Here is a 14972-nt window from a genome sequence, read left to right on the forward strand (position 1 = left end):
TGGTTACTTTTTCAATTGAGCTATGTTTCTGCCCAAATAGTTGTATCCAGACCAGGGAGGGTGGGAACCAGTTGCTGTATGAGCAGGAGCAGATCCATAAGGAGCTGCAGCTAAGCATATTTTAAGTACACCCCATCAAATTCATCTTGAAGGACTGCTTTTAGGGGTGCGCTGAGCATCTGACGCACCTTGATAGCACAGTGTCCAAATCCCACACATGTGATGTTGCCTCTTACTGCTGGGGCTGTAATGGTCTGGTTTCAGGGAAACCAGGACATGTTGCTTCTCCTTCACTCCTCAGCCTTTCCCTGAGCTGCCCTGTGCTGGAGGCATTTTCTGTGCAACAAAAAAAAAAATTACTTTAAATCACCTTTAGATAGTGCAAGGAACTGACACGAACCCTCCCTCCACTGGGCTGCTGGGCAAAAGATACATTCTATGACTTTTTTCTGGCTCACTTCCTAGAGAAAGGAATGTAAGCCAGTCACTCCCATCCTAAGAAGGTGGCTGTGCAAAATCCAGTCCCACAGAAGTGTCTCAGGGCTGCAGGTAGGCACTTGTGCCCAGGAAAGACAGAAAGGAAAAAAAAATCAGTTGCTTCTTCAGAGCCATAATGTCTTTATACCTCCTTTTTCCTCCCTCTCTATGCTTGGTGTGTCTCAAGACAAATGGGACAGCTTTGGGGTTTCATCTCTGCAGGGCAAAGGTAAGGATGTTTGGATGTTTTAAGGATGTTTCAAATTAGTTCATTTCAAGTTACAATCCAAATACCATTTTTTCAGGTTTGTAATGCACAGTTTTCACAAAGTTATAATTCTGTTATGCTCTGTGCTTCCTTCTCTGTCTTCCTTCAATGCCATCTTATGATATCTGGGAACAACAAGCAAACCAATTCTGGTTTTACTATGCATTTTAAACAAATAATTGCAAATATGGTTATTGCTAACTGAAGCTGTACCTCCCTCTACAAGTTCTACAAATATGCATTCTGCACTAAGAAAAAATCCTCAAATTCTAACTAAAACACTTAGAATCATAGAATAGTTAGGGTTGGAAAGGACCTTAAGATCATCTAGTTCCTACCCCCCGGCCATGGGCAGGGACACCTCACACTAAACCATGTCGCCCAAGGCTCTGTCCAGCCTGGCCTTGAACACCACCAGGGATGGAGCATTCACAGCTTCCTTGGGCAACCCATTCCAGTGCTTCACCACCCTCACTGTAAAGAACTTCTTCCTTATATCTAATCTAAACTTCCCCTCTTTAAGTTTGAACCCGTTACCCCTTGTCCTACCACTACAGTCCCTAATGAAGGGTCCCTCCCCAGCATCCTTATAGGTCCCCTTCAGACACTGGAAGGCTGCTACGAGGTCTCCACGCAGCCTTGTATTACTGTAGCTGTACATACAGCTATGGCTAAACTTACTTTAACCAAGGACAAAGAGTTGGAGGTTTTCTTCCTGGAATATGTATGAGCCACTGAGCATTACAAAACCTCAGGGTCTGCTAAGGCTCTGACACTGGTGCACCTCCATAGAAAGTGGAAGTTCCTCCCACAGAGAAGAAGCTGTAATGACTCAGGCTGCAGGATGCACGGTGACTGCAGGTTATAATAGCAGCTGGTCAGGAGTGATCCGAAAATATCTCCTGACCACCAGGCTGTATTTGCTGTAATGCCACATCAAAGCCAGAGGTGATTTGGCTTGTTTCTCTTTCAGGTCTTATATGAGAGTGGGCAAAATGCCCAGGGTGCTCTTGACATGCTGCCTGAGCATTGTAATGGCAGTTTTTTCTTTCTTCAACTACAAGCACAGAACACGCTGCACTCTATCACAGAAAGTAACACCAAAATCAACAGATCATGTCCATGGGTTTCTAAATTCAGGGTGGATTTCTCTTTTACAGCACCTGACCCTAAGTCTATTATAATCAATGAATTTCACATAAGGACAAAAATACTAAGTTCCCATCACATTTCTTACATAATGGCCAGAACGGCTCACCTTCAAAACCATAACCAAATCCACCCCTTTAGGAGAATGCTCTGTATAACTCCACGCTTAGGACTGGTTTAGTGGTTCTCAGTGGGAAAAGTCCTGTTGCTCAGACCTTTCCTGTCGGCCTCCTGCTCACCCTGAGATACTCTACTTGAATAGGCATGGTTCAGCTCTGGAAAGACAGAGGAAACCATAGAACACAATGATACAGCTGGAGACCATCTGTTCTCTGGACTTAGCTCTAGGCAATAGGACCTACAGATGTGTAAACACGTGTTGCTACAAAGCACAGAACAAGCAATTGTGTGTGTTGTGAGACTGAAGCTGAGAATGGGAGCAATTAAATAAATGTAGAGGCAGAAGTAACTCTAGGATTTGTAGAAGCGGTGCCTAGAGCAAGGTTCTCCTCAGCTGTTGAGCAGTGCCCTGGCCTGATGCTTCTCTCTGGCCAGTGAATATCTTGATTGTTTCACACAGAATAGAGGACACTTAACACTAGGGGCAGTATTTTCTGAAAACAATTCTTAGTTTGTCCCCCTCTGCCAACGCAGGCAAAGGATCACCAAGTTTGTGGATTCAGGTAGGACTTCAGCAGTAGAGGGTAGGCTTTACTAAATCTTCAGATGCCAGTGCAACTGTATTGCTTAAAACCTGACTAATGCACTGTGACCAGTGAAGATAACTTTTAGCAGCTGCTTGATGTGGGATTGTTTATAGAGGCAGTTAACAGAGATTAAGGAGCCCTAGTCCAAGGCTCTGCTCTATTGCTAAGGGGATACATGTGAGCTGGTCTAGCTGGACAGGTCCCAAGTGTGGTGCCTGAAGCCAGCACAGTGTCTGGCACAGCACTGAAATCGCAGGGCAGATCTGCCCTTAGGGTGCAGGTCTACAGCCTAGGTTCAAACTGTTTCGTGGTTACCGGAGCAGAGGAGTAAATAGACCTAGTCCTGGTCATATGATAGCTTACTTTTATTGACAATATGACACAGGTCAACCTAGCTTGACCTGAAATCCCATACAGATTTGTATGAATCGCTTTGAGGAACAAGGGGTTGTTCAAACCCAATATCAAACCCAAAATAGAACGGGTAAAAATGACCTGTTACCACTCCAAAGGACCACATGCTGACTGTGTGAATGAGCAGTGTACATATCTTTTCCTGATTCCAAAATAATTACAGAAGGGGATTTGCAGGTTGCTCATAGGAGCTCTCTCTGCCAGTCCTTTTCTCAGCTCTCTGCTCAGGTTTTTATAAGGCCTCTTCTGGGCTGATTTTCCTCTCTATAACTTATAAGAAAAACATAGCTTTAAGTTTAAACAAAACAGGGCAACTTCTGTATGCCACAGTTCCTAAGGTAAACATAAAAATACAACAGCATAGGTAAAAGTTGAAGTAAGCCCTTCCAGTGGCATTGGAACACGATTTGGGTAGCATTTATCTGCTAATGATCCCTTAATGGTTGTGTCTGACAAATAACACAACGAGAGGAACTTAAAAAATGTCTCTGCTGATAACTATGACTACTGTGGTGGGAGATACAGATCTGTCTCGAATGAGTCAAAGGTAGGGTATGGCAAAAATTACAGTGACAAGTACTTGGTTTCAGATGTTTCTCATGGTCTATTGAGAAACACCAGTTATGGAAGTGTTGCATTTATCTGACCCTGACACTGTAGGAAGACAAGCTTTAACAAATCGGGGTGGGGATTGTAAATCTTTGTCCCCTTGCTTCAAAACACAATAGCTGGCAAAGAAAGGGAATCTTCACATTTTTGGTCTGGCTGCAGAACATGTTTGGCTGCATAGCATAGCTGTGGTTTTCCTTCCCATTAAAACCAGGATATCATGTATTCAGCTATTACATTCCTTTATTTATACATTTGGAGCTGCCAAATGTATAATACACAGTATTACAAGGGGCTCCCCCAGCCTACAGCACAAAACTCTCTGTTACTCAGAAACCTTCCCACCAGCTTGAAGAGCTTCCAGCCCCGACAGTCACCTCCTGCTGCCCCACAAATCCTCCTGCATGCCAGTGCCTGTCTACCACCACCTCAGTGAGAAACACAGAGTGCTCTCACAGCCCTGTGGGAGACTGGTAAAAGTAATTCCTGAAGCCAGACATATTTTTACACAAAATGTAGGTATGGAAGATAAACCATGGCTTTAGGCTGCTCAGAGCTATGTTTTGGAGGAACCATTTTCCTCCATTTTTTTTTATAGCATTTTTTGTTTTCACGGCTCACTTAGCAAAGCTGTAAATCATGATTTATAAACATGGGAGGAGAGGTTGCAGAGCCAGCTCCTGTAAGCTGAAGGCTTGGTGCCTCAGGACTTTGTAGGCTTGAGGTTTTTTTCACCAAGTTGTCTGCTCCTTATAGGTTATGAAGGGATTTACCTACAGATTTTATGGAGTCTGGAGCCTTCACAGGATGCTTTTACTCTAGCATTATTTTGGTCTTCAATATTTACAGCAGAGGCAGTTTCTGAGCATAATGTTGGTCACACATTGTTTTAACAAAAAAAAAAAATCACATCTGCTTCTGCTGTTGCTTTTGCTTTGTTTTCACTGACGCAGGCAGCATGTCCCTAGACCACAGCACTGGAACATCAGGGGACTGTTTAACTGTGTAGTCCTGTACTACAGTGCTTCTAGCATTAATAAAAGGCCATAAGCTTTGATATGAGCCTGCAAAGCCTCAGGACTGCGGCTGGTCAAGTTTGCCCTGTCTGAACTCTCCTTGACCTGCCTGCAGCTCTGGTTTACTTGGTTTAGCTGTGACAGCAAGTTCTCCAATTATTCAGTTGTCTATGGCTAATATATTTCACTTTGTGTGACAGAGCCCTAGCTTTAGGTGGATACCAGGCAGTAACAAGCAGTTACTCTGCACTGAATGAGACATCTGCCACTCCAGCACTAGGATGTAGTGCAGAGAAATACAGACCTGGTGCAACAGCAGAGGTCGTGAGAAGTAGGGACACAGGATGCATAGAGGAGCAGGGTCAAAGGATGATAAGAGGTTGCCACCAGAGACCCGCTAGCTAAAACACTTCTCTAATGGTCAGTTAAAAAAAATGGTCAGTTAAAAAACTCAAGCTGGAGTTTGAGCTGGAGCTGGAGAACACTGGGTTTAGGGGTAACAAAGAGAACAAAAAGTAGTATCTAACATAAATCTAAGGCACCATTTACTTTTGTAAATTTGTATACAACATCGAGCTGCAGACCAGTGAAGAAAGAGCAAAGGTGCAAGAGCATGTTAGCAAAGGATGACCCCAGGTGAATATTGTTCAACACGAACATCATATTCCTCTAGAGAGGCACTCAAGGTGCTGGAAACTCCCCTACCAATACCAGTTTGCTAACATCAACCTTAGGACCTATTGGATCAGTGGAAGAGTGAGAGAGGAAAAGGGGTAGAATAAATATGTGTATGGCAATTTTTAATTGGATTCTGTTTTGGGGAAGCACCCTCTAAGCACAAAAGCAAGGTATAGAGAAATGCTCTGTGCTCTGAGGTGTGACAGTATTGTATTTTATTTTTTTCTAAACTGGGAACTGAGGTGCAGAAGAATGTGTTTAGTGTACTTAGATATGACTTCACTGACTATTGTGTAATTTTGCAAGAAGTCTGTGAAAGGCAGGCTTCCAGAAAGGGTCACTGAGTACAGTCCTTCCAGCTACAAGCACCACATCAATCATGTTTGAAAACTCTGAAACCTCTCATGGTCTATTCACACAGAATTACTTCTCCATTAACAGAAAACTGAACCAGTTATCCCTCACTCTTGACACAGAGCTTTGGTTCCTTCAGTTAAAGTTTATACTTTCTGACTTGCTATTAATTTTGTTAACATTATAAAAGGTGTTCTTGATATGAAGGAGATATGTGGACAATATTTTGTATGGCTATTGTATAGCATCCAGAAATCTCATGTTTGTTTTTTCAACCTTAAAAATTTATTAATGCATCCAGTTCCTAAAAAACTCCCTATAGCCACAGTCTTAATTGATTTCTGTTGTATTCAGGAGGTCTGGACCCAAGGTTTTATTGCAAGACTGCTCCTGAGATATTTTCTGTAAATAACATGAGTAGTTTAGGGTCTACCAGCATCCAGAGGCAGTGTGCGGGTGCTTGCTTGCATTACTACTGCTTTAGTGGGTAAAAGGAAGACTTTACTGCCCAGGGCTACCAAGCGAGCCCTAAGTTTGTCTCCAGTAACTTCAGTTCAGTGATTGCTGACACAAGAGTTTGTGAAATCAGTTTAAGTTATGTAAACAAGATGACAAATGGACAAACCCCCCTTGCATAGTCAGTAGAAACACTCCTGCAATTTTCGGTGATGAAAGTAGTGATTTGCCATTTTCCTTCTGAGCAAAGCTTTGAGACAATTTCAGACAAGCAGTCACCGATGCTGCTTGGCTGAATGACGGACATTTTATCAGTCTGAAACAGGTTACCTATTGAATGTCCATACTATGACTGCATTTCTGAGGTTTTTGATCCCTAAATCCTTGGAAAATAAAACCGGAGCAGAAATCCACCCCACTACTGCATATGTGTTGTAGATAGTCACTCTTGCTTAATAGGCCAGGGAGGCACTGCTGAGAAGTGAAATTGGTTGCTGCAATTAGCAGAGGCCAGTGCTTGTGAAACATCTTAATAGCAGTGGTTTGTAGATCTTAGGATTTAGCTTTCTCTGTGTGTGAGATGAATAACTGAGCAGAAAGTAATGCAGCGTGAGCAGATTGCAGAAGTTTCTCTTGTTTGTCTTGCCTCTCTTTATTTTACTTTTATGATTTCATGGGCCTCATTTATAAATATTGATTCTTTTAATAATGTTAATATCAAATTCTCTTCTAAGAAAAAGGTCAAAATGTAAGACCGTATAGTCTAGTGGCAGAATAACAAGGCTAAGTGGGACAGTGATGCATCTTATATCTACTGAAGGGAAAAGTGCCATCAGAGCCAGAGGATGGAAGAGAGGGTGTTAAGACAGGTGTTGAAGAGATTCATTTCACTCCATATCTGTCCGTACATTGGTGTCTTCTCTGTGCCTGTGCATGCATATGTCTGACTGCTGTCTGTCAGATATAGTATATTCATAAAGATAATTCTGAACATCAGGGAAAGGTAGAATAGTCCTGCACATCGTGTGCCTGGGAGTGTGACTGCTGAGGCTGCCATGGACAGGCAGCCAAGAAGGCAAGAGCCGTGAGTGCTGTGGCCAGGAAAGGCTGCTGCCAGCCCATGGGTCTGCTGCTCTGTGCCAATAACACTTAGCACAAGCATCTACTTCCCTTTGAGTATGCTATGATCTGCAGTGAAGTAAATTAATCCTCCAGTACAAATATTTCCTGCAAGGATGAGAAGGAGAACTTAAATCCTTTCTCCACAGGTGAGGCAGAGCCCTCAGAACTAATTAACATGGAACAAACTGTATTTGATAGCTCTCCGCTTCCCTTTTCCTGGGCCAGGGAAAGCAAAAAGGTTCAGAGCACCATTAAAATTGGAATTTATTGTATGGAGCAAACTTTTTAGCACAGGAAATGGGAGGCTTTAGTGGAGATAAAACCTTTTATGTTTCGGTTTCCTGCCACTCTTCAGTGCACAAGGCAAGCCTGTTACCTCCCATCAGTTTCCTGGTGCTCTGCAGGGCCCACAGTGACTCAGAGCAGAGGCTGCAGATCTTCCTTCCATCTGTCACCCTCAGCTGACTGCTTCTTTTGGTGGATCTGACCCCAGCCAGCCTGGAAATCTGCCCCTCTCAGCTTAACGCTTTGATTACCTTTGTAAAATTCTGGAGAAATCCAGAGTTTTAGTAGAGGTAATGTATCACACTCAACAGCTGTTGTCAACACCAGTTTATTAGCAGGTAATAAAACTTTTATGGAAATGCTTTACAGTGCACTGCCCTAAACCAAACGCATGTTTAAGAGTGGCTCTTTGAACTCTGGAGTGAAGCCAGCAAACTGATACTACACCACTGCTGAATGTGGACCCTCCTCTACTCACCCTGACTGGCACCAAGTCCTGCTCTCCTTTCTCTGCTAACCCTTAAAGATAAGTTTTAACAGCAATGACAATTTGTCCTGGGTTCAGCTGGGTTCAGCTATAGCAGGGGGAAACATTCTAGAGGGAAAACATTCAAGAAAGTGTCTTTTTGTATTGCTCATCTTAATAGTCACCAAATAAAAAACCCAACTTTGCATACTTTTTTCCATTCCCAAGTGACAAATCCTTAAAAGTCAATGGATAGAAGTCCACTGGGTACAGTTTTCAATGCATCAGTCAACAGGAATTTTGTTGTTGACTTTGATGAAATAAGGATCTGAGAAAGACATCTTCAGGGTGGGCTCCTCAAGTTTAAACAATAAATTGTTTTTAAGAAGAGAGTACAGTTCTTGGGCTGGTTTTCTGTGTCAGCTTGTACTGAAATCACAGAGGCTAAATGGCAAGTTCCAGTTCTTTCCTTTAAGCAACATCTTTTCTACAAGCTAGGGTTCAAAATAAGGTGCAAGTTAAATATCAGCCAGTTCAACTGAAAATTGATAGCAAAGCCAGGACATGGCCAGAGAGAGAAGCATAAGTAGAAATAATGGCATTTGGCTTAATTTCAGCTGCTTTAGAGATAATATAAAAATAAGCCTGCACAAATCTGCTCTCCAAGGTAACAATTATCTCTGTTGTTTACCAACACAGAGATACCAACACAGTACCTGCACAAATCTGTTTTGGATGCCATGATCATTTCCTCTTCCTCTGAGTGCGAAGGAAAAGAGATGAATGTGAGAAGGGATGGGTATATTTAGGCCACAGAACCCTTCCCTGAAATTCTTTCATGAAGCCACCAGTCTCCTCTCATGCTGGAGGATATCTTTTAGTACAACATTCAGACTTGAAAGACTCACAGTGATGCTGAAGGCACCATGTCTGTGGAGTAGTTGTATCATCAACTGATAACGTTCCAGTGTTTAATTAAAAAAAAAAAAAAAAAAGGATGAGATTTCATCATTAGAAAGTGTCAAATACCTTTAGTCTGGCTAAGCCTTCTCTATGGGGTGGAGACCTACCTATTAGCACTTTTGTTCCTGAGTAGACCAGCTCTGAAAATTTGAAGGGGAGGCTAGGATTGGTGTTACAAAACCGGTCCATTAAAATCAGGCTCAACCTGCAAAAGCAGAAGTGATTTCTGCAGTCCTTACACAAGCCAGATCCCTGTTAGCAGAGTACCATAACACAGGTCATGTCCTCCCAGACTGGGTCTGCCAGTTTGTCCCATATCAGCACCTTCCACAGCCATGGGTCTCACTGATGTTACTGGAACAAGAGGAGAAACCCGGCCCAGCTGAAGCGTATGCTGTGTGTATGTTATCAGGCTGCACATCTTTGTACCTGCTGAATATCATTCTATCCAACTGGAGTGAACATGCATCAGAGGGATAAAATTGTATGTTTTTAGGATTAAAATACTGGTTGATAGTACAGGAAAGGAGAAACTGGAAGATTTGGTGAGATTAAATGAAGATATATTCTTCCAGACAACAGATACAGACTGCTTATATGTGAAGGCCATGTTACTTATAGAAAGCATGGTGAAGACATGGGGTTTAGTCTGCAGCAGAGAAAAAGAAAGCAGTTGAAGCCTTTTCCTGTGTGGTGAATGAGGTGGTCTGCAAGAGCTGGACAGTTTCTACCCAGGGATGCTGATGTGTATTTTATTCAGCAGCTGTTTAAATCCAAAACACAGAAAGGTTCCTCAGATCCCGGATCAGAATCCAGGCATGTCTAACTCCTCAGCTCAACCAGCACTCCCACACGTTCTTCTGACTCTGTTTTGGGTACCAAGTCATGCAGTTTTACAGAGACTGGGAAAGTCCCTTGTCCATCTCATGCCTCAGAGCTGGCTCTTGGGGGCCCTTCTCTGCTCAGCAAAATTTGAGTGTGAAACCTTTTCAAGGGTAAGAGCAAACTCAGTCTTACTCTCCAGCCTCTGGGGTTCATGCTCAAAGTGCAAGACTGAGCAATACAGCTGAGGCAGAGAGAAGAGAGAAGAAAGGCTGTAGCCTTCTGTCTTTGGGAGAGGTCTCTTCCTCTGCACCCTAGAAAAAGCTCCTGAACCCCTAAAATTTCAAGCATATGTGCTGGTTTAGCTCAAGGCACCTCTTGCCCTGAGACCACTGAGGTTATTTCAGCAGCAATCCTGCAGCACTCAATAGATGTGCCCGGTGGCCTTGGACTGGATGCCACAGCAGTGTCTCTTCTGTGCTGGAGCCATGTAAGAAGCTTCAGTGAAAAGCCCATTTGAGTCAACAGCAAGAGCCAATTACTACGATTCAGTGGACTAGCTGTACATCTGAGCTATTCCCTTTATAGTCAGCAACAAGAATAGGTACAGTTAAGCTATGATTCATTTCCATCTTTAAGAAGACATCTAAAATGTCAGATAAATTGAGTTCTAAAAGTACCATTTCCACTGTCTATACAGAGGGAACAGAATGAACCACTCAGATACACACATCCACCTGGCTGACCTCTGAAATTAGGTGAGATGAGTCCTATTCCTAGAGACTTGCCAGATAGCAGACCACCCTCAAGTTTTAGTACCATGGGAGCTTTAGTACCTAAGTGAAGGCACTGTAAAATAGTATAGGGAGCTAGGGGAGGTTGTAGTAAAGTTAATGTTGTAACACACAAGCATGCATAACCCCAGATTAGGAGTTCAAGCAAACTGTGCAGCCCGGTGCCATGGCAGGAGAGCCTAATCTCTAATGGGGATCAATGGCTGCAAAATCTGTCCAGTGTCATTACATGCAAAAGATGGGACAGTCCCTTCTCATAGGGACACCCATAAGGGAGAGATAATGTGTGCTTTTCTATGCAGATACCAATGGGTAGTTTTTTTACCTGCCCTGGGGAGTCCCAGTCTGCCAGGGGAGTGGAGCACTTGCAGAGGGCACTTCTCAGACACTACACCAAAAGGGATTGCTGGGTATAACATAATTCAGTGCAGACTTGGAGCAATAGAGGGCAGGTCTTGTCCCACAGTTCATGGTGCCTCCATATCACTTGAGAGCCTAGGATGCCTTCCAGCTTCTCCTCACCACCTTTTCACTAGTCACTATTGGTGCCTGCATTTTCATTTTTAGTTGGACATCTAAACACTTCTAAAAACCTAGCCCTGGCTATATGCGGATCACCATCTAACTCAGATGTACCCATCATCCCTGAAGATCTCCAGGGATCTGTGTGGTCTCACATTCCCAGTAAGTGGTTCCTCTGAGGCTGATTCAAGCTCCTCTCCCAACAGAAGAAAGTTCCAGCGAAGGCTCAGTGGGAGATGACTGCATTGCAACTTCTTCCAGCTTCTTCTGCCCCTGCGGAGTTTTGGGTAAGAGTTCTTAAATTCATTTTTGTTCACTTCTAGGGGAGATGATGTATGGGATTTGGCGTCATTTGACAATGGCCCATTGTGGAGCCTTGCAAGGCAGGCACTTATTCCTTAACCTTCCTTTTCTGCTTGAATTGTGAGCTATTTCCTTCCAATTTGCCATTTTCTTTTTGGCCTCTACCCAAGAAAACACATTCTTTTTTTTCTCAGAGAAGAATTTGTCTTGCAAAAACTCAAGCTGTATTAACATTTATGACCTGGATACATGTGCTCAGTAAATAATAGGATCATAAAATAAAAACCAAACCCACATTTGGGTGTAAGGGAACTTGAGAAAGAAAAAGAATGCCAACTGGAGACTCATAAACATGATCTTTACGCCATCTCATTTCACTGTTACTTGGCACCCTTAAAGACTCATACCAACAGCAAGAGCTAGCCTTGAAGACCATGGCAGTCACCATCCTGGATCCCAGACTATCATTTCACCTTGGTTTATCAAGTACCCCTGATAAATGCTTCAAATTCCTTGGTAGAAGGGAGTAGGATAACCTGTCCCACCATGAGAGCTTATCCTTCTGTCTGGTTCTTAGAGATCTGCTTCAGCCTTGAAACCCAAATAACTTCATCCCTTCCAAAAATCAGTTAGGAGCAGCTGTAATATTGAGGTCAATGATAGCTCTTTATTAGAAAAAACACCTGTATGCACGTTTGTTTCTTTTACCTGTTGAAACGATTATGGAACAATATCACAGGTGCTGAACTAGACAAGACAATAGCATGGTTGAGCTAAGGGATGGAGAGGAATGAATTAAATTGCTTAGTAGGTTTGTGGGTTTTTTTCGCCCCCCTCTCCTCAGGCTTTTATTACTTTCTTGGGTTCATTCATGTTATCCTTGTTAATCATGATTAATTTACCGTGAGGCAGTTCTCTTTTTGCATACTTGTACAAGTAGGGCCAACTTCAGCAAAGTAAATATTGGGCCAGGACAGCAAACTTCTGGGAAAGTGGAAAATGGAGACTGTTGCTTATTTTTCCTGAAGCAGCTCCTCAGCAAGCTGGCTGGCTCTTACCTTTCCTGCTGAAGGAGGACAGGGTATGTGCTGTGGCTCTTCCTAGTACCTCCTTGCAGCTCCCACCTCTCCCATCTCTCCTGTGACAGCAGCAGCACATTTTGGCTCTTAAATACCACCCAGATGTTTCTTTCAACTCCATGTAGCTTGGCCATCCTGGGGCAGGGGAGAATTGGCCCTTGAATGGTCAGGGCAAAAAATTCCAATTTTACTCAGAGTGCCTAGGAGCCTGGCTGTCTTACAATAGCTTTTCATTCCTGGAATTCTTGTTGACTTCAGTATTTCTCCCTTAACAGATCTGCATTTATTTAAGCATTTATTTAAGACCGCATGGAGTAAAGTAACAGGCTTCAAATCTGGCAAGAAAGATGCTGTGTTCTCAGTTTGGAAAGGACAGATTTACCCTTTGCTCATCCACTTGAGTTCCCATCTGGCTCTGCATCCTTGCATGCATAGGTGGCCAGTCTGCATCTGTAAGCAAGGACAGGCGATACCCTGACGCTCTGGCTTGTACCATGCGTACTGTGCTATTACCATCCTGGTTTCAGCTGGGATAGAGTTAATTTTCTTCCTAGTAGCTGGTGCAGTGCTGTGTTTTGGCTTTAGTCTGAGAGTAATGCTGATGACACACTGATGTTTTAATTGTTGCTAAGTAATGCTTACCCTGATCAAGGACTTTTCAGTCCCTGGTATTCTGCCAGCGAGGAGGGACACAAGAGGCCGGGAGAGAGCAGAGATGGGACACCTGACCCAAACTAGCCAAAGGGGTATTCAATACCACAGCACATCATGCTTAGTATATAAGCTGGGGAGAGTTACGCAGAAGGGACTGATCACTGCTCGGGGATGGGATGGACATTTGTTGGCGGGTGGTGAGCAATTGTGTTGTGCATCACTTCTGTTTATTGTGGGGGTTTCTGTTCCCTACCCGCTTTTAGTTTTTTATCTCTCTCCTTGTTATTTCCCTTCTCCTAGTTGTCATTGTTAATGCTGTTTTTCTTCTTCTTCTTTCTCCTCTTCTTCTTTCTCTTCTTCTTCTTCTTCTTGTCCTTGTTCTCCTTCTTTTCTTCTTCTTCTTCCTCTACTTCTCCTTCTTTTCCTTCTTGTTATTATTTTTATGTTGTGCTTTATTTTAATTATTAAACTGTTCTTATCTCAAGCTGTGGGTTTTACATTCTTTCGATTCTCCTCCCCTTCTCCTCCCCATCCCATTCACCTCCCCATTCTAGGTGGGGAAGGGAGGGGGTGAGCGAGCAGCTGCGTGGTACTCAGGTGCTGCCTGGGTTTAAACCACGACAGCCCCGCCACAGTTTTAATACAGGCTGAGGGAGTTGAGCTTGTTCAGCCTGAAGAAAAGGCGGCTCAGGGGAGACCTTATAGCAGCCTTCCAGTACCTAAAGGAGGACTACAATAAATCTGGAAAGAGACTTTTTACAAGGGCATGTAGTGACAGAACAAGGAGTAATTGCTTTAAGATGAAAAAGGGTAGATTTAGATTAGATATTAGGAAAAAAAATCTTCACTATGAGGGTGGTGAAGCACTGGCACAGGTTGCCCAGAGTAGCTGTGGCTGCCTCATTCCTGGCAGTATTCAAGGCCAGGTTAGACAGGTATTTGAGCAATCTGGTCTAGTGGAAGGTGTCCCTGCTCATGGCAGGAGGGTTGGAACTGGATTATTTTAAAGTCCCTTCCAACCCAAACCATTCTATGATTCATTCTATAATAATTTTATAACAGATAGCACTCTCCCAGGAAATGCTTTGGGAATAGAATAAGCCCTCATTGCCAGAAGTTTGGGAGAGGCAATCTTATTTAAGGAGGAGAAGAGAAGGGAGAAAGGAAGAGACTTCAGGTGTATGGATGCAAAGCAAGCCATGCTGCTGGGTCTCCATGCCTGCAAACTGAACCAGGGTAGGGACACCAGGACAATGCTATCACAGGGTTCTAGCAGCCAGGTTGAATCTTGTTTGTCTGCAAATGAAACTCAAGTAGCTGTTTGAGAATAGAAATACGACCAATCGTCATCCCATGGTTTGTCACCAAGAGCAAGGTCAGCCACAGTGTTAGTCCAAAGTCCTGAGGTTTGCATAAAAGGATGGAGAAGCTTCAGTGGGTACATTTTTCCTTTCCCCACATTTTTGTCTTCACGATATTCAAATTCATTGTAATTCAGGTCTCAGGAGAGAGACTTCCCCAAAGATTTTGCGGGAGCAGAAAATACTGAAGGGAATAAGCACGGGTTATTCCTATATGCCTTATCCAGAAGGTGGCATTGTTGTTTTGGAAGCCATTTGCATGGACTACCTTGGAAGCTGAACTGCCTTATGTCTCCTATGCAGCTGATAGCGAAAGGTGCTCAAAACAGCTTACCAGAGGATCCTAAATTAGAATTACCCTGGAGAGCCTCCTGTCTCTTTCCATTGAGTGCAATTAAATAGGCTCTTAATTTTAGCCCTCTGAGTTTCACCCAAATTAGATGTCTAAATACAGCCTGAGTATCCATCTCGGG

The sequence above is a fragment of the Strigops habroptila genome, chromosome 1 (assembly GCF_004027225.2).
Source record: "Strigops habroptila isolate Jane chromosome 1, bStrHab1.2.pri, whole genome shotgun sequence".
Lineage (NCBI taxonomy): Eukaryota > Metazoa > Chordata > Aves > Psittaciformes > Psittacidae > Strigops > Strigops habroptila.